The 20,948-nt window shown below is 42.1% G+C and overlaps 1 protein-coding gene across 10 annotated transcripts in view; it reads left to right on the top strand.

Annotated features, from left to right (window-relative positions):
- Positions 1-20,948, top strand: part of trps1 (trichorhinophalangeal syndrome I) — a 96,800-nt gene that overhangs the window by 13,647 nt on the left and 62,205 nt on the right. For 3 of the 10 annotated variants that reach the window (XM_052070302.1, XM_052070292.1, XM_052070301.1), the window contains exon 1: positions 10,822-11,679. The exons of 4 other annotated variants lie outside the window; for them this stretch is intronic. The gene's annotated coding sequence lies outside the window, so the exon portion shown is untranslated. Of the gene's footprint in view, positions 1-10,821; positions 11,684-13,190; positions 15,111-20,948 lie in introns of those variants that run through there. 3 more of the 10 variants (XM_052070293.1, XM_052070294.1, XM_052070300.1) reach the window with 3 other exon arrangements.

Raw genomic sequence — 20,948 nt, 5'->3', positions numbered from 1 at the left:
CGTGGTTAGGCTGCTCCATATATGCTTTGTCTCGTAGCATCTTACACTTTGCCGTGGTGTGCTGCAGTGTCTGTTCCGCACCTGTCTAGGGGTAAGGTGCTTCACATAATAAAAAAAGAGAAGAAAGGAACGATGCCCATCCGGCCCCTTCTCCTGACTGTGCTTCTGTTGATTGAGGCGTTCACTTTGCAGGTTGATAATGGGAACTATCCTCTTGGAGGGCAGTTGTTTCCTCCTGGAAAGCCCCAGTTCAGGTTTCCAAATGAGTTTTAAATCAGGTGAGGATTTCACGTTAGGATTTCAAAGTCACTTTTTAGTTTGGGTTTCAAATTAGGTTTCACGCAAGTAGTTGGTTTTCAAAGTAGGACCTCAAGCCAGGGTTCGTGTATTGAAGTGGGTTTCCAACCAGGATTTGGCTTTCAAGGACTGTGTGATGCATAGCAAATCCATCTATCTGTACCGTTTGACTAGAAGGCGCACCCGAGTGAAGATGGAGATTACTATGATAGCCTCTTATCCGAGCTGCCACATAGATTTTGGTCCACCTCAGAGGCACCACTGTATCTTTATACTGTATTTTTATGAGTGTTCCTATGAAAAACATACAGTGTATTTGGCATTGGGAGGGGTTGGGGGAGGAAAGGAGAATTTCTTGTTTCTTGTGTGTGTGTGTGTCGACCGCCTCGACTCAACGTAGGCACAACGGTTTCCTGTGTGTGCAACCACACCCCGAGTGGGAAAAGGGAAGGGCTGCAGGCGGCACACATCATTTAGCAATTACGGTCCAATTTTTCGCCCCCGTTTGTGTTTTGATCGGCAATTAAATTGTCAGGTGTCGTTTATGCCGCACACTGTACAGCACAGACCGAGACTTTCTCACACACGTGCGCGCCTGCACGCGCGCGTGCGGATACTCTTATTTAATTGTGTGTTGTCATGGGAGGTTAATTATATACCCTATATACACTCTCGTCTTTATTTTGGTGAGTGATTTAGCATGTTTTTCCCTGTCGCGTGATGTTCTAACCCAACTAGCTCTGGTTGGATGCGATGCGATCGGAACACGCGCTTTGCAGATTTCCACTGTTCAGCTCAGAAACATCCATTTACTTTAAAAAAAAAAAAATATATATATATATATATATATATATATAGTATACTGTATATACATTTCATGCAATGCTTTGTTGAGGGGTCCCCCTCATCATTTTTTTTTCTATTGCAGTGCTTTTTGTCCGACATCCTAAATGATCATGAGACCAAAACATCTGGAAGGAATCTCCATTTTCTGTTGAACTGGGTGCAAAAAAAAAAGAAGTCAATTTTCAACAAATACAGTGAATTAGGTTATTATACAAAATCCTCCTAATTTCCCAGAGGTGCCAAATCATGACAAAAGTAGTTATCCCCAAAAGATGTGTTTTCTATTAATTTGCTCATTTTGCACTCAATGCTAAAAAAATAAATAATTATCAGGCGAGCAAAAGATATGGCAAGGATCAACATTTTCTCGTGCCAGTGGTGAGCAACAATAATTCATTCATTCATTTTACGATCCGCTTATCCTCACAAGGGTCGCGCGAGGTGCTGGAGCCTATCCCAGTTGTCTTCAGGCAGTAGGTGGGGGACACCCTGAACCGGTTGTCAGCCAATCGCAGGGCACACAGAGATGCAAACTCGGAGCTGGAATTGAACCCGGTACCTCTGCACTGTGAGGCTGACGCGCTAATCACTGGACCACCGGGCCACCCGGCAACAAGAATTTTGTCCAAAAATGCTCAGTGTCCCATTTTGTTCATAGCTGGATTATTTCACATGACAGCTCAGTCGAAAAAACACAGCATTTTTTTTCTATTTCTTTTTTCGAGTAGCTTGCAATGTCATAATGTGGAAAAAAAAATATTCATCCTCAAAATATATGTTGGTTTCCACCGACAAAATCCTGCAGTAGTCTCATGAGACCAAAAGCTCAAGTTGGATCAGCATTTTTCATTGGGGGGGAATCTTGAAAAGAGGTCGTGCCAAAAATTTACTCATTTGCTGCTAATTACAGAGCAATACTTTGAGTACTAAATCCTACAAAATTCTCAGAACATCTTAAGTGGTTAGGCAATGAGGATTCATTCATGTTAATCAGACATTGAAAAAGTCATTTTCGCCCAAAATATGTTTTTCTTTTACTAATTACAAGGCACTACTTTTTGGCCTACATCTTACTAAATTGTCAATAGATGTGTTAACACAAATTTTCTCAAATGAATAAAATGTCGAGCGCTTTGTCCAATTATAGGATGCAAATTTTGGGGGGTTCGGGGTACATTTTTGTTCCTCAATTTTATTCTATCATCTCAGATACGTTAAGGAGAAATGGCTCCAGAACCTCAGATTTTGTCCGATACATTGAGGTGTGCCCTATAAGAGAAAACGTAGGCATGCACAAAATTCGCTCGGCCGGAGACTATCGTCCACATCAGCGTTGCCGCCGACCTCGCCGTTTCTCTCCAGCCCCCCCTGTGTGGTTCCGCCGGCTGAGCTCTATTTCGCCCGGCATGCATTCCAAGTGCCTAATTTATGAACGTCTCCATTTTCCATCGCGCGCCGGCTGTTTTTAGATGTGTGAGGTCTGAGCGTGCACGTGGACCTACCTTATTATTCATTTACTTGACTCGCACTGTTTGCCAGAGTATATTAATCCTCTTACAATTTCAGTTTGGCTTCCCGGAACGCTGCCTTACGCTATGAGATTCTATTCTACGAAGAGGACCCTCGATGCTACAAGTCCTCCGAATGCGGTATTAATTAAATGACGACATATAGCAATTGTATGTTCTTATTCTATATTGAAACCACAACGACAATCATGTTTTGGTATTTATCTTGTTTGTTTGTTTTTTAAGGTCCCACTTTGGTTCACATTGGTTGCATTGAGGCAACACAATGCCAAAGAAAAGTACTCGGGACCTTTAAAGGGAAACATGAAAGACCAAACAGTAAAATTGGCAATAATTTAAGATTCCCAAATGAACAAATCTTATCTGTGGTGGGGTGTGTTGTGTGCCTTAAAGGGGTGTGGCCTGGTGAGTGGCATCGGGAGGTGATGTCTGTGGAGTTGGCTGCCAATTTCGATCTTAGCATCTGCTCGTTGTTCTCGTTGCGTGTTTGTGCTTTTAAATTTGCTGGGTTAAAAGTGAAGAAAATCGGCTAACCCGTGCTGGGTCCAAAAAGGACCAAGCCAACGCTGGCTTATATAAACCCGTCACATTGAGGATTTGACCCAGTATGTTTGGGTCACGATTTTGATCCAACACGGGGTACAGACTACAAGTACAAATGAATTAAAGCGACCAAGAAATGGTGATTAGGTCATCAGTATAGCCACGGTTAAAAAAATGGAAGACTAATTTTGTGACCAATATTTTCTAAGAACAATAACTTCCTTGGTCAGTTTTTTTTTCATGTCAAAATAAAAGCCTGCTGGATGGCAATTGAGGCGGCAATTGTGCCAAACTCTGCCGAAGACAAGGTGGCAATTTATACGTGTCAAGGAACAGTGATTTATGGAGATGTTGTAAACTTAAGACCCGAGGTATGGGATTCCAAGCCGCAAATATTTGCCCAAGGTCACCTTGCTTCACCTGTACAGCGCCACACGAGTTAAGAACGCGGGAGCTGGAGGAGGTGCGGTGCTGAGCCATGCGGTTCGGACAGCTCATTTTATGATTATTAATAATAATAATAATGATAATTGTTAACGGGGTCGATTCAGGATCACATTTTCATCTGCTTTTTTCCAAGAGGAACCACTTATTTTCACATTGCCTGAAAATATTTTGTATTTATTTTATTTTTCCATTTTTTTGACGCAAGTTAATGCTTGCAAGGGATTGAGAAAAAAAACTGTTTTGACGCTTGTTTAGGATGAAAAGTAATAAACCAAATCCCCGAAGGAACAAACACAATGAAAGCAAAACTTATTTTGCATAACGTCAATGTCATTTGGTTTTTCTATCAGCAATGGGGAAGGATAGATTAATATTTGAAACCAGACGTGTCTCTCCCCCCTGCCCCCAACCAAACCTTACATTTTACAAAATGATGCTAATTCAAATTAGGCTTGTTTTACCTTGACCATCTTGTATTAGCAACTATCCCAAAGCAGGACATCCCAAAGAGAGATTCAGAAATGCTCCTTGACACATAAAGGCACACATAATGCCGCCCCCCTCCCAACAAAAGAAAAAAAAAGAAATTGCAAATCATTATTCCCACAAAGCGACCCCTCCTCTCTGGAATGAAGATTTCGAGCCGTCAGACTTGGCGTGATAATTAGCGAGCGGCATCGCAACTCGCAAACGGCGCGTCGCACGCCCGATTTCAGGCCCTCAAACAAAATGGCCGTGACGCGCCGTAAGCATGTTGCTCTGATTAAGCGTGTTTGTTTTTCAAAATGAGGACGCGGGGGCCGACGGGACCATGTCAAACGAGCCGTGACTGATTACTTACACAATTGAACGGCAACTTGAGCGCGTCCAATAATCATCCGTGAACACAAACACATCTGGAAAAATGTGCAGGAATAACAAAAATAAAAAGCCACTTACAGTAACTGCATTGAGTTTTTAATATTTGAGCGTAACAAACTACGACGCAAACTCATGATGTCTTCAATGTAATTCCAATGACTGCGTATTACCATTCATTACTTTTGACGGGGTACGCCCCCAACTGGTTGCCAGCCAATCGTCGGACACATATAGACAAACAGTCCCACAATTTAGAGTGTTTAATTAATCCATCGTACATGTTTTGGGAATTTGGGAGGAATCCAGAGTACCTGGAGAAAACACACGCAGGCACAGGAACGCCAGGGCCCGGAATTGAACTCATGACCTCTGCGCTATGAGGAGAACGCGCTAACTAGTCACCCACCATGCGGCGGAAAATGTCAAATGTTGTTTTTTCCCGCGAGAATAAAGTCCCCAATTTAAAAATAAATAAAAGTCAGGCAATACTTTATTCACCTTCCTCTGAGGGGAGAACCCCCCACCCCAAAGTTATTTCCTCCTTGACAATAACTCTCTCTCCCCCCCAACATCTTTCTCCTTGTGAGATAACTGCTCTAAACCCTTTAAGCTACTTTGCCTTATAAATTCTGTTTTATTGGAAGTGTCCTGGACAGGCAAAGCTGTTTGAGTAGCACATAGATAGCCGTAAAATAACAAGAAAAATATGGCTGCCCCCCAACCACCTCCCTCTTTGTGTGTGTGTGTGTGTGTGTGTGTGTGTGTGTGTGTGTTTTTACAGTGTTTTCAAATATTCACATGCTCTCAGGGACGTGTTCAATTTGATCTGTCCGCCCGTGATGGATGAGTTGGAAATTGAAACGTCATTCCTGCATTTGTCACGAGAGACAATATGTGTGGCTAATTACACATTCCTCTCGGGCGACAGTGTTTCGGTAAAGAATCCCCCCGTCCCAAAAAAAAAAAATTATAATCTCATCGACATGAATATGAGATTGTTTCCCAACGTAATAAAAATGTTCCCTTAATTTGCCAATATTGGTTAACATAACAATGTCTCGTAAAAAAAAGAAGTAATAAGTCATATTTGTATTTCATCTCCTGATTTTCTTTGAAGTGTAAAGCTCCAAAGGCCAAATGGAAAATATGACTTATGCAACACTATTTATTTTGCACATTCTTGACAAGGCGGGTTAGCGTGTCAACCTTCCAGCTCCGACCCTCCTGTGTCGAGTTTGCATGTTCTCTTCGGGCTTGTGTGGGTTTTCTCCAGGTACTCTGGTTTGCTCCCACATTCCCAAAACACCCATGGCAGCTTCATGGACCACCCCATGAACATTCTTGACCTTCCGTTTTAATTTTGCGCTTGTGAAGCTCAGAGATGAGCTGGAGCCCAAGCCAGACTCTTGTAATCGAAATGTTGCCTGTGTGCCTTTAAGGGGTGTGGCCCAGGGAGTGATGTCAGGATCTGGGTTGACTCGTTCGGTGTGAGCGTCTGAGCCTGAGTCATGGCCTGTGGCAACTTCTCGCAAATGTGATCGCCTCATATCTGTTCGTTGGACTCTGAATGGCTAAAAGCTCATCAGCGGCTGCGGCTCCCTTTGCCCACGTGCGAAGGCGAGGAGAGATTTGACTTAGCAAATGCACGGACTGCAGTGTGCGAAATTCAGACAAACGTGACAGCGGCTGTCCTCAATATATACCAAAGATGGAGTGGCCCTGTGATCACAGAGTTATTTACTTGGAAACAAGATGTTCAGAAGTGTTCTTGTGTAATGAGCCCCATGCTGCTTCACCAAAGCGAGCCTCCTATTATCTGATCGCAAACTTAACCTCAAACTAAATCGCGATGACTTTACAAAATGACAAGCACTGAAGTCCATTGATGTATTTTCTCACAAACGATAATGACGCAAAGACGCAAAAATTTGCAATCAGGAAATTATTTGCTTTGCTGTGGTTTACCGCCGAGGGGGAAAAAAAAAGAGCATCCTAATTATTCGTTTTGATACCACATGTTCGATGTTGTCTTGTAACCGTCATAACAAAAACATCAATGCCTTAATTATCATGCGAGAAGGAAAAAAAACAAGTCTTTGATATTCCCCCGCCCTCCTCGAAGAATACGGCAACCGTTTCAGCAGTGGCTTGACGCCATGCCAGCCAGGGCTGCTCCGAACACATAGCCCCCCCCGCTGTGCTAAAGGCCCTGCTCCACACACACACGCACGCACGCACGCACACGCAGCAGTGTTACGAACAACAAACATGTTAAACACCTTCCATGATCTCACCATCCCCCCCCCACAGAGTTAAAAGATTGCCGAGGAAGGTTTTTCATTTATTCATAAAGGAGGGAGGCACATTTTGTCCTCGTCGGTTCATAGGGCACAACTAATTTTAATTAGCATTCCGACAGTGCTTCCCAACCGTTGAGTCAAGACACATGTTTGACAGGAGCAAAATCTCATGGCACCCCACCAAAACAAAATTGTCACGTGATAGTACGTAAATAATCCCCTCTCGATTTACTCACTGATTTGACTTTACGCTGTGTGGAATCGGTGCCTGTCGAGTTCTTGTAATATTCGAAAATTTTGAAAATTCAAAAAAATCACAATTTAATTGCTCCTTCCTTCCTTTTATACCCCCTTGCGTCTTTTTTCCTGCAAACCATCCCTCTTTCCTACCTTGATTCCTTTCACACAGATTTTTTCCTTCCTTCCTTCCTTCCCCACCACACGCGTTTCTTTGCTTACCTCCTTTCGTACTCTCCCACCTTCCGTCCTTCATGACTTAATTCCTTATAAAAGTTGATTTCACAAGCGCACACCAACGTTTGGCCCGCCCTGTATACTGTTGCTGTTTATGAGCGTTGACTTGCCCCGATTGGATTGAGCAGCCAGCACAGAGGCGTTCGTGTCGTGAATGACCAACCCCGTGGCTAATTAGCGGAGCAACTCACCCACGCCACCTCAAATGTCCTTAATTGCGGCGGCATGCTCTGGTGGATGTTTGATGAAAGTGTATTATTATTGACTTTGCCTTCTTGTTTTGACCTGCCTGGAGAGAGATGCATTAGCCACTTTTGACACAATGCAACCACTTTGTCCACAGTTCCGCTTGGCAGTAGTGCGGTTGGCATTTTGCCATCTCGATTACCCTTTCTGCTGGACTGCTGTCAAAAACACACACAGACTCCGCCCAAAAAAGGCAAATAAGTTGAAGCTGCGTGTTGTTTTTTTTTTTTTTGTCTCTATCTTTCATAATTTTCTCAATAATTTATACCAAGTCGTCAAATTCAAGGCCCGGGGGCCAGATCTGGCCCGCCACATCATTTTTTTGTGGCCCGCGGAAGCAAATCAAGCACGTCAACCTGCATGATGCTTGAGAAAATCTCAACCAAAATTGTCATTATGTAATATGTCAGACATATTGAAAGCATTTTCTTGGAACCAAACTCCTCATTAAAGTAACTTAAACAATAGTTGAGTCAACTGTTATTTTTAACTTTTGTTATTGTTGTTATTTCAGTCATAACGGCCCTCCTAGGGAAACTGTAACTAAAATGTGGCCCATGACAAAAATTACTTTGATACCCCTGGTTTATACCTTTGCAAGTGCTTTGTTTTTTCTTTTTTTTTTTAAATACTGACAGCATTCAAAAAAAGAAAGGGAAAAGACTTGGGTGGTGTCTCATTGTGTGCTGCGCCACTCCTGTGTCTGAAAATTTGAGCAATTAAAGATAAAACAAACAAGCACACCTTAGAATACCGCAAAGAACACGAGTCTATTCATATATTCCATCCACATCCTGGTGTTTTCCACTGCTTGAGCTACCTTAAATTAAAAAAAAAATAAAATACTTTGACGCATTGGCAAAATATTTGTACTTTCAGATTTTTTTACACCTGGGAGTCAGACAATAGTTTTCAAGTCGTAGAGCGAATTGGCGGATCCCGTACCAAGTTGCCATTTTAGAGAGACTGTGCACATAATATCAATTTTTTTAAAAATCTATTAAAAAAGAGTTCAAACTAACCACTTGTCAGGTGCCTTTTCCTCCGTCGTCCATCCAAAGCGCTTGCCCGCGAGGCACGGCCTTTTTTCGTCGCCACAAAAAAAAAAACAGCATTTGCAAAATGTCATGAAAAATCTGACGATGGAAAATTAACGTTTCTATTCAAGTCCCATTAGAAAGACATATGATTGAAGAGCCGCTATTGATAGAGTTCTAACAGTGTTATCTTATCGTCTAACCGTTTATCTTTGCTCAAATCCATTGAGCGTTGAATATTTTCATCACGCCGGCCCATTTGCCCCATGGTTATGTGCTTAGCGATACCAGATAAGAGTTATTAATATGTATGCCGTCTGCTCTCTGGTCGGCGTTTGAGGGGAAACCGTGTTTGGCTTCAATTATACACACTTTTACCAAGTTAGATTGCCCGGGGGTTGAGATTTCAGGGGTGAGATTATCCCGTTGCATCTTTATACATCACGTTGTGGTGACACAATTTGCATGTGGCTTTATTTTATATTTTTTCCCGATCTTTTACTAAATTAACCTCTTTAGTAAGTACCAAGCCTCTCTCAAATTTAATCCAAATAATCCCAAATCAATCTGCAGTGTTTTGACATCAATTTAGCAGTGAGGTGTCACTTCAAGAGAAATTAGTATCATTCTTGGTTTTCGTAGCAGTTTTTTATCATTTATTGAGTGCGTGTCCTTTCCAGAGTCCATCTTTATTTTGATATTTTTTTTTTAGGCAGATTAATTTGAGTTATCAATGAGTGTGCGTCTGTGCCTGAGATTCCGTCTTTCTTGTATTAGCCTTCGAGGGATCTATCATGAGTCGTACGTTTCTGGAAGAGTCACTCTTTGAAGTAGCGGTAGTTTAGTTTGACTTGTCTTGATGTGTTTGTTATCAGTGGGTGTCTTTAGGAGTCAGTCTTCAGAGTAGAAGTGACAGTCAGCACAGTAACAATCGCTACGTTGTGTGTGGCAGTCGGTCTTTGTTGCATCAGCCCATAAGTGATTCTGGATGAGTTTTTACCGAGTGTGTGTCACTTTAAGAGCCAGTCTTGATTTTCGTGGGTTTTGAAATGGTTTCATTTGAGTTGTATCACTGAGTTTTGTCTTTTAAGAGGCAGTATTTCACTTGGCCTTGAAGTGATTTAGTGTGCACATGAACAAAAAGTTTGTCATGGGTGCCTGATGCTGCAGGAGTCACTATTTAATGTATTAGCCTTGAAGATGATTTAGTCTGACCTTTACTGTAAAGTCAGTTTATCACGACTGTGTGTCTCTTTCAGTGCCAGCCTTTTAGTTTTGTCGCTTTGTTTGAGCTGAATTTGTTACCAGTACTATTTGAAGAATCTTTAGATAAATACAGTATATCATATGTCTGATGTTTTTTTTTTTTTTCATTATATGGCCAGATGTTGCCTGTCCGATTTTGTGAATGAAATGGAGATACTGAGAAAATGGCATCACTCCTCCCACTCATCATTCATATTTGGCATCATTCATTCATAACCTGGCCGCACAACCATTATTCTCTCAGGTGTCGTCGATGCCAGGTTGGCATTGCAAATGACAATCTGTTCTCAATTGCTTTACCTAAATGGATAAATGATTGAAAAAATAAAGGAGGTGCCGGAGTTCCTTTGCGTTGGATTTGAGATCAGCAAGGTTAACCTCACCTCGATTACGAGGGTGAGAAATGCCAGCACGTTGGAAGTCAGACAGGTTTGGGAACCTCACACTCAAACAGAGTATGGCCTGTAAGTATCACATGAACAAAATATGATTCTCAGTCTAAAGCGTGTGTTGCAACCGTATAAAAAGTTGATGCAGTTCATTGAGGGAATGTGGGTTATCATTTTTGTTACATTTGAGGTGATTGTGTCAGTGCGTGCCACTTAAAATCACTTGAATGAATTACAGTACATTGAAAAAGAAAGTCTGTTGGATTTACATATTTTAAAAAGCATGGACATTGGTTGCAACGCTTCAAACTCATGACTTTTGCACGAAATAAAATCAAGTCATGTTGGTGGTAACATGATTTGAATGTGTGCAACCAATGTCCGTACTTGGTCTTCTTTTTTTTTTTTTTTTAATGTAACCCTGAAGTGATTTTGCTTGTTTGTGCCTTTTCATCTTTTGGTTGTCCAATACAGTCGCGGATGAGGGCAGTTTGTCCCACAAGGCTGTGCGTATCCCTTTAAGAGTCCTTCGGATGGCTCCTTGTTGATATTAATAGAGCTGCAGCTGTGTCTTCCTCCTGTGACGTCACGCCTCCGTCGAAAACGGCAGAGATGTCCTGTCACAGCAAAAGCGACAACACCGCCACACGCGAACTAAAAATAACAAAAACAACAACAACAACAAACCGGGAACTGCTTCTCTTTTGTCGGGCCGAGTAACACAGGATACCGAATGTGAGCCCCCAACTAACCCGCTTGGCGTGTACTACTTAAAAAAACAACAACTCTTTATTTAAAAAAAACGAAAGAAAAGAAAAAGACAAACGCAGAGAGACATACAGCACGCCATCATCAAACAACACCAAAAACTACTAAGAAAGAGACGAAGCAGCCTGTTTTTGTGGTGCCTTTGGCTAGTCTCCCCCCCCCCCTGCAGCTAGCTCCATCTTTAGCACGGAGCTAAAAAGAAGCTAATGTTCTTGTTCTCCGGATCAACAGGTAAGAAACACACTTAAGACTGTCAGAATGGCGTCCAAAAAGCAAGCAAAGCAAAGAAGGCATATGGTAAGCTCGGAGTGCAGCCGTCGAAGGAGCCGATCCGGACCGGGACAAGTCTGGATGTGTTCGCTGCTTTTACGACAACGCGCGGCCGCTTGGCGACTTATGTAACTAACGGCGAGCTGCTGGATGAGGGAGGGAAGTAAAAAGAGAGGAGGAGAAGGAGGAGGAGGGAGGCAGGAAAGCGTTGAATTCACATGGCAGCTCACATTTTCGCTCGGGACAGCAATACAAAGTGTGCGAGCGAAGGAGGCTTCTGGTTCGGGAGGAGGGGGTACGATTCGGGCTGCTACCGCTTGGCCGCCAAAGTGAGCCGGGGAGCCCGCGGCGAGACCAGACGAGACGCGGCGGTCGGACAGCCGCGGTTGCGGTCGCCTCACAAGTAGTAGGTTGTTTTGTTGTCTGTCTTCTGTTTTAACGGAGTTGTTGGCATTGATTTTCTGATCAGTGTGCTCGTTGTTTACTTTGCTTTCATTGATAAGTTTTTTTTTTGTGTTAGGGTAAAGTGTTGGAAATTGTGCTTTCATGGATCAAAGCACTTGTTTTGCACCTCTTTCATTGTTGGGTCTGGAGGTGCGGGGGGGGGGGGGGTGCATGGACCATGATTGTTGCACCCCCACTTTTTTTCCCCCTTATCAGCTTTGAAAGTGAAACTCATAATGGCCTAATGTTTGTTGCAACTTTGCATGATGGATGCCCAAAAGCCTTTGCTCAGCAACCCCCCCCCCCCAATCTAATGCCACCTTCACGAACCTAACCCCCCCTTCCTCCTTCATTCCTCCCCTTTGGTAAGAAAGTGTGATGTTCCTTTGAGATAAGGTAGCCCGGGGTAGGCATGACAACTCTGTGGGGAGAGCCGAGTATGCGAGGCCAGCACAATGAGGCACACACTGCGAGCAAGGCTTTTTTAACACAGTCCTTCCACAGTTCTCCAGTCACCGCTTCACCCCTTTCCCCCCCCCCCCCAAAAAAGCAAAACAGAATTGCTCATGTGCGCCCACTTTTATTCATAATAACTTTAACCTTCAGGAGTTGATTCAAAGCTTGCCCTACCTCATTGTAACCTTGGAGCAAAGCAGTAGATTGGCTTTAAAACGTATCATCACTGTGCCAGTAAAACACATTTTCAACAGTTTTTTTGTTTATATCCGAAATGTGAAGGAAAAAATAACCCAATATTGTTGTTTGCTTGTTTGTTTTCAGTGAATAACGATGATACACATCTTCAATCAATCAATTTGTAGTTGGAAAAAAAGACCAAAGTTTCGGCATCTTAGACCCTAATATATTGCCATCGGTCATGCCAATCCTGCAAAATTTGGAGTAGCACAACAAACCATTTTAAAAATTCAGGAATTTCAAAAAAAAATTATTTCTTCATTTCATAGCAACGATACATATCTGCAGGTTCACCCTGTGGAGTTAAAAAAGTGTTCAAAGAAAGGAAAGTCAAAAATAGAAGAAAACTACTCGCCAATGCAAAGCATGTATTCCCTCAAATTGAGCTTCCGCTTCTCATCCAAAATGCAATAGAAGCCCATTTTTTTCTGATTTTAATGGGCAGTGATGATAGTCCGTGTGGGTTAAGCTTGTGGAGTCGAGAAAAAGTTTCCAACTACATTTTAACAATGTGCACCCGAGGGGGGGGGGGGGGGGGAATGCATGCTAAAAAAACCATACTATTCAAAGCAAAGTGTTTATTTCCACATTCGGTGTTTATAGTTATGATCTGAAGCAACCGTCGGTTGACCCTGTGGAGCTGTAAAAAGTTAGTTGTAATGTCTGACGGAGAAAAAAAAGTATGTTTCAGCCACGTTTTATATGGCTTTTGTTTTATACAAAACAAAATAAGTCATTGTTTAAAAAAAATACCCTCTCTCCATTGGACAGCGACAAAAATGCATAACCCTGTAAAGGAATTCAGGAAGATTGCTCCGGAAAACAATAGCGTGTAATGAAATGCATCGACTTACTCCTTACCTCAGTTTGTCTGCTTTTAGTGTTGATCTGACGCCCAAAGAAAAGCTTGTCTTGGTTGCTGTGGGTTAACGTTGTCATGTTGAGAAAAAGTGATCAAGTGTGTTTCAGCATCTTGAATCCTTGAAAGTCCGAATGTCCAATGAAAATCACGGGCCTCCACATTTTGTGGGTTTCTTTTGTACATCGTCCACAAAGCCACAGAAAGTCATTTGTTTAGCCTTAGTGAAACATTTTCAAGCACGTTTCAACACCTATTAAGTCTCCGTAATTATGACTCAAAGCCTCGGCTTTCAAATTTGCCTGAATTCAGGATAGGTCAACTTTGCTAGTTTTATCTGTTTAAACTTGTGGAGTTGGAGGAAGTTTGGTTGAGTAACCTACATTTTGAAAAATAAGCAAGAAAACTCATGTGTCCAATGAAACGCCCGGAAGTCCATGTTCTGTGCATTTTCTGCAATTAAAAAAAAAAAATCCCTGTTTTCTTTTTCTCTTTTTATTGGACAGTGACGGAATGCATCCGCAGATGAACATTTGCGGTGGTGAAAACGTTTTCAAGTTCATTTCTGCATATTCGAGTATTGAAAATAACGTAGCGTCCGATGAAAGGCTTGTACATTAATTTTTTTGGGGGGGGGCATCTAAAATTTAAAAAATAAATCCAGCTGTTTTTCTTTGGGCAGTGATGATACGCATCTGTGGTAACCCTTTGGAGTTGGGGAAAAAAGTAGTGACTTTAAATAATGGCAAATTAGTTCTCAAAAGCGTCGTGTCTCATGAAAAGGAGTTTTTTGTCCCAAACTGACAGAAAATAAGCAGGCCATGTTTGTCTTTTCATTTGACGGCGACAATAAAGATCCTCTGGCGTGGTGAAAAAAAATGTTTCCGGTATAAGCATTTAAAAAAATAAATAAAGTTGAGTTTAATCATGGAAAATCAGTATTATATCCATGGTGTCCTCAATACTCGGCTACTTTCTTCATGTTTATATTGTAAATTGTGGCTGTATCTCCAAATTTTGCAAGATTTTGTCCATCAAGACAAAATATTGTAACTTAATTGATTATATTCCCACCCAAATATCTGTGTATTGAAATGCAACCAGATTGACGTAGTCACAGTTCCTCAGGGCTCAGTGTTTAGCCAACTTTTTTTTTAATGGACTTTGTCGTGTAGCCTAACCTTCTCACACGTTTCTCAGCGTCCCGTTAAAAATCCACCACACCGAAAGTATCTCTATCATAATGTCAAATATTGCTACTTTTCCGTCCAGGCGCTGGATGTTATTGTCTCACGGCCTTGTTCGAAGCCACTATTAAACCTCAAACCAGTTGATGACCTCTTAAATAGAACGTCTGCTTATAAAACGCTTTCCCGTATGTGTGTGTGGGATAGAACACAGCACTTTTGTGTGTGTGTGTGTGTGTGTGTGTGTGTGCGCGCGCTCGCATTATGGAGACAACCACGGATTACTCATATGGCTGCAAGATGTGAAGCCTCTGCGGTGCAACTGGGCCGAGGAGAAAGTTTTCTGGTCGCGTGGGAGAAAAAGTGCGAGGGTCTCGGACACGGGAGCGAGTAGGGGAAAGTCGCAGGCGCTTGGAATGCATCTCGCCATCATTTTATTGACGGTTTGACGCGCTGTACGACACGGAGGAACAACTGTAGTGATTTTGCGGGCTGCCGCGCGTTTGTCTTTTGGTCGCTTCCGAGCAGCTCAGCGTTGCGGGGGGAGGACGGTGGGGAGCGCAAGTAGACATTACTCCTGGCCCGTTCAACTTTTGAGGCTGAATGGCGGTGACCACGATCCCATTGGAGCTTCATGAAGCACGACACTAGGTAATTCGCATCTGACGATATACGATTCAACAAGTTTTTTTTTGTTTCCAACAGGGCTTTGCTAACTTTTTCAGTCCAAGAGTGACATTTAAATAATCCTCCCAGGGACCACATGTTGCAATATTGCATAGAAACAAATCGTAAATGGGGTTAATTAGAACATAGAGTCATAAAGCCACAGGCGGAGATTATTTTTTTTTACTGTGGTGATGCTTAATCAAATGGCTGACTGAATTTGACTGATTAGTTTCACTGATTTGATGTTTATATCCGTGTAGGTATTTTGTGCGTTATGTGGAGGTGTGTGACGTACATATGTGTATCGGATTGCACTTGTTGATGAAAAGTTTAATCGTGAAAGCTCGTAACTATCGGCAGTTGTGGTGTTGTAGTGTGTGTGCGTGTGTGGTTTTTTTGTACTGCAAACATTGAAACATACACCACTGCTCAAAAATTTATGGTCACCCTATATTGCAAAGAAAAAAAAACCAGGACATCTTGAAGTGAGCCCCGAAACCTTTTGCACAGTCGTGCGATGCATACAATGGTGTGATTTCATAACGAAAGCATGAAATTGTCTGAGTGACTCTCAAATTGTGTATGGTATGATATGCCGTGAACCTAATTTGCTCAATCAGCACATCTGTATCGCAAGGCGGAATGCCATCTTCCTTTGAAGTGGGCAGCCTTTGTCATCTGCCCCAAAAATCAAAGCCATAACAGAAGGTCCGGCTTTTGATCAGTGTATTTTGGGCTTCGGTTCGGCTGGATTTCTATTCCATGTAGTGATGTCATGTTTTGCCGTCAGATCATCGGGTGTGACAGATTAAAAAAAAAGAAATCAACGCCAGGAGCATCATCGTAGCTGGATGATCATAATTCTACCGGCCAACAGCAAATTGTCGTCAGAGATAGATTTATGTGTCCCTAAATACATTTTTTAGCGCTGATTTGAAAAACAAAAAGTCTACTTCAAGCACAAGATATTTTCTTTTATTTTCCTTTTTACGTTTAATCGGTTAAAGCTTGTGCAATGTGGATTTTTAGCATGCATTGTAATTTATAGCTGCAGTATCACATTTCAGGGGAGAAGAAAAAGCACCTTTTGCTCAACCTAATCCTCAATTCATAAATGTTACAAAACATTCTAATTTTAAAAATCTGAGGTGCTAAAAAAAAGGAGGACAGATTCGGAATCGCTGCAAAAAAAAAGAAAAGAAAAGAGAAAAGTAATATCATGCACCAGATGGGGAAAAGCTGAATAACAACTTGTACTCTGAAAGATACTCACTAGGATCAACGATTGCTTTCAAACGTCACACGGTCTAAAAATGTCATCACCGTTTACGGGTAAACTGTTTTCATCTCGATGTGACAAAATACTTTTCAGACGCTGACAATACAGAACGTGGCTGCCGGGTGGGAAAGATCACTTTTCACGAGCGATTTGCCGACATTTGAGTAATAGTACTCAATAGCTGCTGCCGCAACTGTGGTGTCGGCTGTTGTTTTGCATTTAAATGAGTGAAGTTTGTGCCCTTGTTGTTGCTGTTTTATTTAGTTTTTCTCAGATACCAACCGACCCCTCGGGGGCCGTACCGAATTTATTATTAAAAAAAAAAAGCCTGATAAACAGATATGTAATTTGGAAGTTTCAAACCAGCAAATTTGTCCAGACGAAACTGATTGATTGCAATCATCGTCGCCCTTTTCTGATGACGTTCCTGGCGCTCGCCCACGAAAGACCGGACACATCATTTGTTCATTGAAAGGCGGCCTTGTAATCGATACTTTTCTGTCGTCACGGTTGTGGAGAGACTAGCCCAATTTTTTTGTGTGTGTTTATTCAGCACTGTAGCTCATAAGGGAAAACACTCATTTGTCATGGCTGGTTTATTTTTAGAAAAACTTTTTTTGGCGAGGTTCCCGGCGCACGGTTCCGTCGCTAGCGCTTAGCTAACTCAGACTAGGACGTCGTGTTTTTTTTTTTTCTGCCTCTGGTCGCTGTGTAGCGTTTTAGCTAATTATACAACGTGCATTGATTGTCGGTTATCTGGCTTTTAGTACAAAGGGGCGAATGCTAAAAATACTGAAGCCACCCTCTGCAGTTTGTCACCGTGCTGTTTTGGATCATTTTAGGCTTTTTAACGTCAAGACTGTTATAAGCACATGTTCTTAGTTAAAGGCCAATGTCTTTTTTAAAACTGTTTTTGTGGGACATCCCAAATGTTTAAAAAAAAAAAATCTAAATCTTTTTTTTTACTGCTGTAAAGTAAATAATCCTGCCACGACACCAAGGAAGCTGATAAAAGTGGCGGCTGAGTAGATTTAAGCGTTTACAAGTGTCAGGTGACAGCAAATGGGGTTATAAACGTCCAACTTGTTGCTTCCGACTATATAACAGTCGGTCACACATGAAAGCTTATTGTGTGGACTGAAGTTTGTCCCCCATTTTTTTTTCTTTAAATTTTGACTCAAACTGTAACCAGTCTGTTTGTACGCACGTTTGGAATTCACTTGATGTATGCTAAAAACACCCTGTTGCTAATATGTGCAGTAATTGACAGTTTTTGACTTCCAGGCAAATGTCATGATGTTTTTTTCAATTCTATTTGCAATAGAAAGATCCATTCGTCCCTTTTTAAGATCGGTTCTTCGCCCCAAAATGGACCCCGAAGTCAATTTCCACTCAGTTGCCAGTTGTCAGACAAAAGAGCAGCAAGCGATTTTATCGACCGCTAATCCCGCACACATTTCTTGGCAAATTTGGTTTGGACTCTTGTCTGGTGTAGTACATTAGCGTGTGTTTATATTCCTCCTAAGTGTGGCTTTCGTCTTGGACCGAAAAAGCCTCTGCAGAGTGTCGAACGCTGTGCCGTCGTTCAAACTCATAAATGCACAATTAAGATATTCATGCTCTGGTGTTATGAGTTCGCATTACAGAACTCGACGCTTTCCCGTGAGAGCAACCCCCTGATGGTAATTTCCTCTCCTTTTTCCCACATTAAGCCATCAGACAGAGAGACAGTGAAATTAGCTTTGGAAAATGTGACCGAGGCGCAAGTGGCCTGAATGTGATTCAACTTGTAAGTTTCTTTTTGTTGGAACACCGAAAAGGCTGATGGGAAAAGTACAGAGTTATTCCCCACCCACCCCCGCTCGAATGCCGCATTGTGCCCGCGTGTTTCTTTTATGGACGTATCTGAATGCAGGTATGTCCGACATGACTTGCCGCAGCTTGTAGGATCAGGCGTTGACGTTCAGGGGCTGATAATAGGTCGCCGTCTTGGTCGTCAACATTTCTGCTAGTCCAAATACTTTAATCTCATTGCCAGTTTGCGTGAGCACTGCACATTATTTGTGCTTGACCTGCAGAATAGCATAGAAATGTCCCACGGCATTTCAGAAATGGTTTTCTTCCAATATATTGTTTATCTCACTATTACAGCGTCATGATATCATTGTTATTGTTGGCAAACCATCGTGGTATTACTCCGTGTTCCCAAGCGAACCCCATTGTGGTACTGTTCTGAAAACCTGGACTCACCCCTACTCATCCATTTTTAATATGCTTATTTCTATATTTTATATTTATATTTATTTATATACTTTTTGGCTTCTACTGTCTCCCTTTCGCAATTTTGCTGCTGTAAATTGGAAATTTCTCCATTGTGAGACAAATAAAGATTTTCTTATCTCATTACAAATTTGGGGAAAAAAATCTCGAGTGAATTTTGTCAGTTCTACATTTCCCCCAAATCCAAAATATCCGATAATTAAAAAAAAAAAATACACAACCAAAAAGCACAACAAACCTTAATTTGTCATTTCTACGAATGAGGGAGGAAAACTGTTAAAATTGTTTTCATTGTCTCTTAAGGGTGGGCTGGTCTGGAAGATGAGATGAACCGGGAGTTCACCGTACGTGGTTTTTGAACCGTAATGTTCGACAGGTGGTCTCAGTGTTACAACGGGTACCTGCTGAGATGCGTGCTGAACTCATTTCAGCTGCTTTTTAAATCATTGCTCAGACAAACTCGCACGCACACAAGCGCTCAAACCCTTTTGGCATTGTCGTCTGGCAACACACATCTGGCGACCGTTTCAACGTCGTCTCGGTCCTCTCCGAAATAGGCGGGTCAGCCATTCTGTCTACGAAACAAGGAGCAGACGTTTTATGTTGTCTCGGGTAATTGTAGCTCTGATTTGAAATGACAGGGTTTTTTTTTTTTTTTTTTGCTTTGGTTTTGGGTTCTTTTTTATTTTATGTATTTTTTGGGGTTGGGGTTGGGGGGTCAAAAATGGAGCTGGCCGCTAGGCTGCTCATCCTGGCTTGTCCTCTCAGCTTGCCTGTGGTCCAGCTTGACATTTTGACTAGGAACCCTCCGAGAAAATCCAATAAGACAGAAACTGCGGTTGGTTGGAGCTGATGCCCTGAGGCCTTTTCTCCAAGGAACATGAACTTTGGCAGAAGTTGGTCGCCCACTAACTTGGCATCAAGAGTAGATTTTTAGATTGCGTTGTATAAAATTGGAATTTCTCCCGATGTGCAATTTATTTATTTTTTTAAATTATTCCCCACCAAAGTATTGGACCCCACGCTCTTTATTTTCCAAATGGACTGAAAGCATTTGGGTTTGATAGCCATCATAAATATGCCAGAAGCTCAATTAAGCTTTTACTTCCAGTTATTTACATCTGGATTGGAAACTCCACTTGGAAGCAACATTTTTGGATGAACCAAGGAAATGGAACACTCAAAATAGATACCTTAACCATGACCAAGACTGAGTATTTTGTAACACAATCAAGATTGTGACTCACTGACATCAGCCAATATCTGCTTTTCTTTTGTGATTCTTTGCCAAACGTTCCACACATATCCTCTTTCACTTGTCCGATTTGGGTTAGGGCACAACGCCACCCCGGTCTCCTCTTGAGGATGAAAAATGCATGCTCTGTAGGGTTCACGTCTGTACTCGGAGTCTCATTAATGATGTAATGAAAAAAATACATTTTAAATTGGAAAATGGTGAGCCGAGTACACTTCTCGGCTGCACTGATCAGACACACTTTAGATTCAGCGTCTCGGGTTGCTATCTGGTGAAGAACAAACGTCCGCGATGGGAAGGCGAGCTTCATCCACGCCGTGACACGACTATCCGCGGCTGCTCAATACCACTCTGACGTTGAATTAAAGTTCAGCTCATTCGAAGCCATCCCATTAAAAGAAAAAAAAAATCAGCAACTCCCTAATAGATGAATTAATCTTTAATGGCCATCCACTTTTGTTTTGTAACTTAAGGTGGCACTGATGTTGACTTCCTAATGGCTCAAGGGAAGCAAAAGTTTCTTGTTGACCTCGTGAAAGTTGGCTAATTTATTTCAAAACAATGTTTGCCGGTCGAAACCTTTTGACAGGGCAGAGGGCCGTCCGTCTTTCTTGTGCTCGCCTCGAAGAACGGCTCCTAATGTGGCCAATTACCAATCACTCAGTTATGTAACCATTAGCCGCACTCAGCGCTCACAACAGCCGCACTCATTGCCGTGTTGTGCGCTGCCCCCACTTAAGAGGCGAGTTTTCAGCAAACTCCTGCTTCGCGGAGGCGGCTTGGACGAAAAGAAGAGCCGCAATGAAAACAAGCAGGAACCGCGTTCACTATTGAACTGGCCGTGTCAGATTATGATTCAGACAACCATGCAGCAGCGGGACATTTTTATGAGCTTGTCAGTGCTCTCAAGCCCAAACCAGGTCGAAATCGGTACATTTTGACAAATAAATCCAATAAAAGTAATACGTAACCTGTCGTGAACCCGCTTTCTTGAAACTTCAGTTTG

This window comes from Hippocampus zosterae, chromosome 7 (genome assembly GCF_025434085.1).
Source record: "Hippocampus zosterae strain Florida chromosome 7, ASM2543408v3, whole genome shotgun sequence".
In the NCBI taxonomy this organism is placed as follows: Eukaryota; Metazoa; Chordata; class Actinopteri; order Syngnathiformes; family Syngnathidae; genus Hippocampus; species Hippocampus zosterae.
The sequence above is the reverse complement of the archived record's forward strand: the minus strand, read 5'-3'. Positions and strand labels throughout refer to the sequence as shown.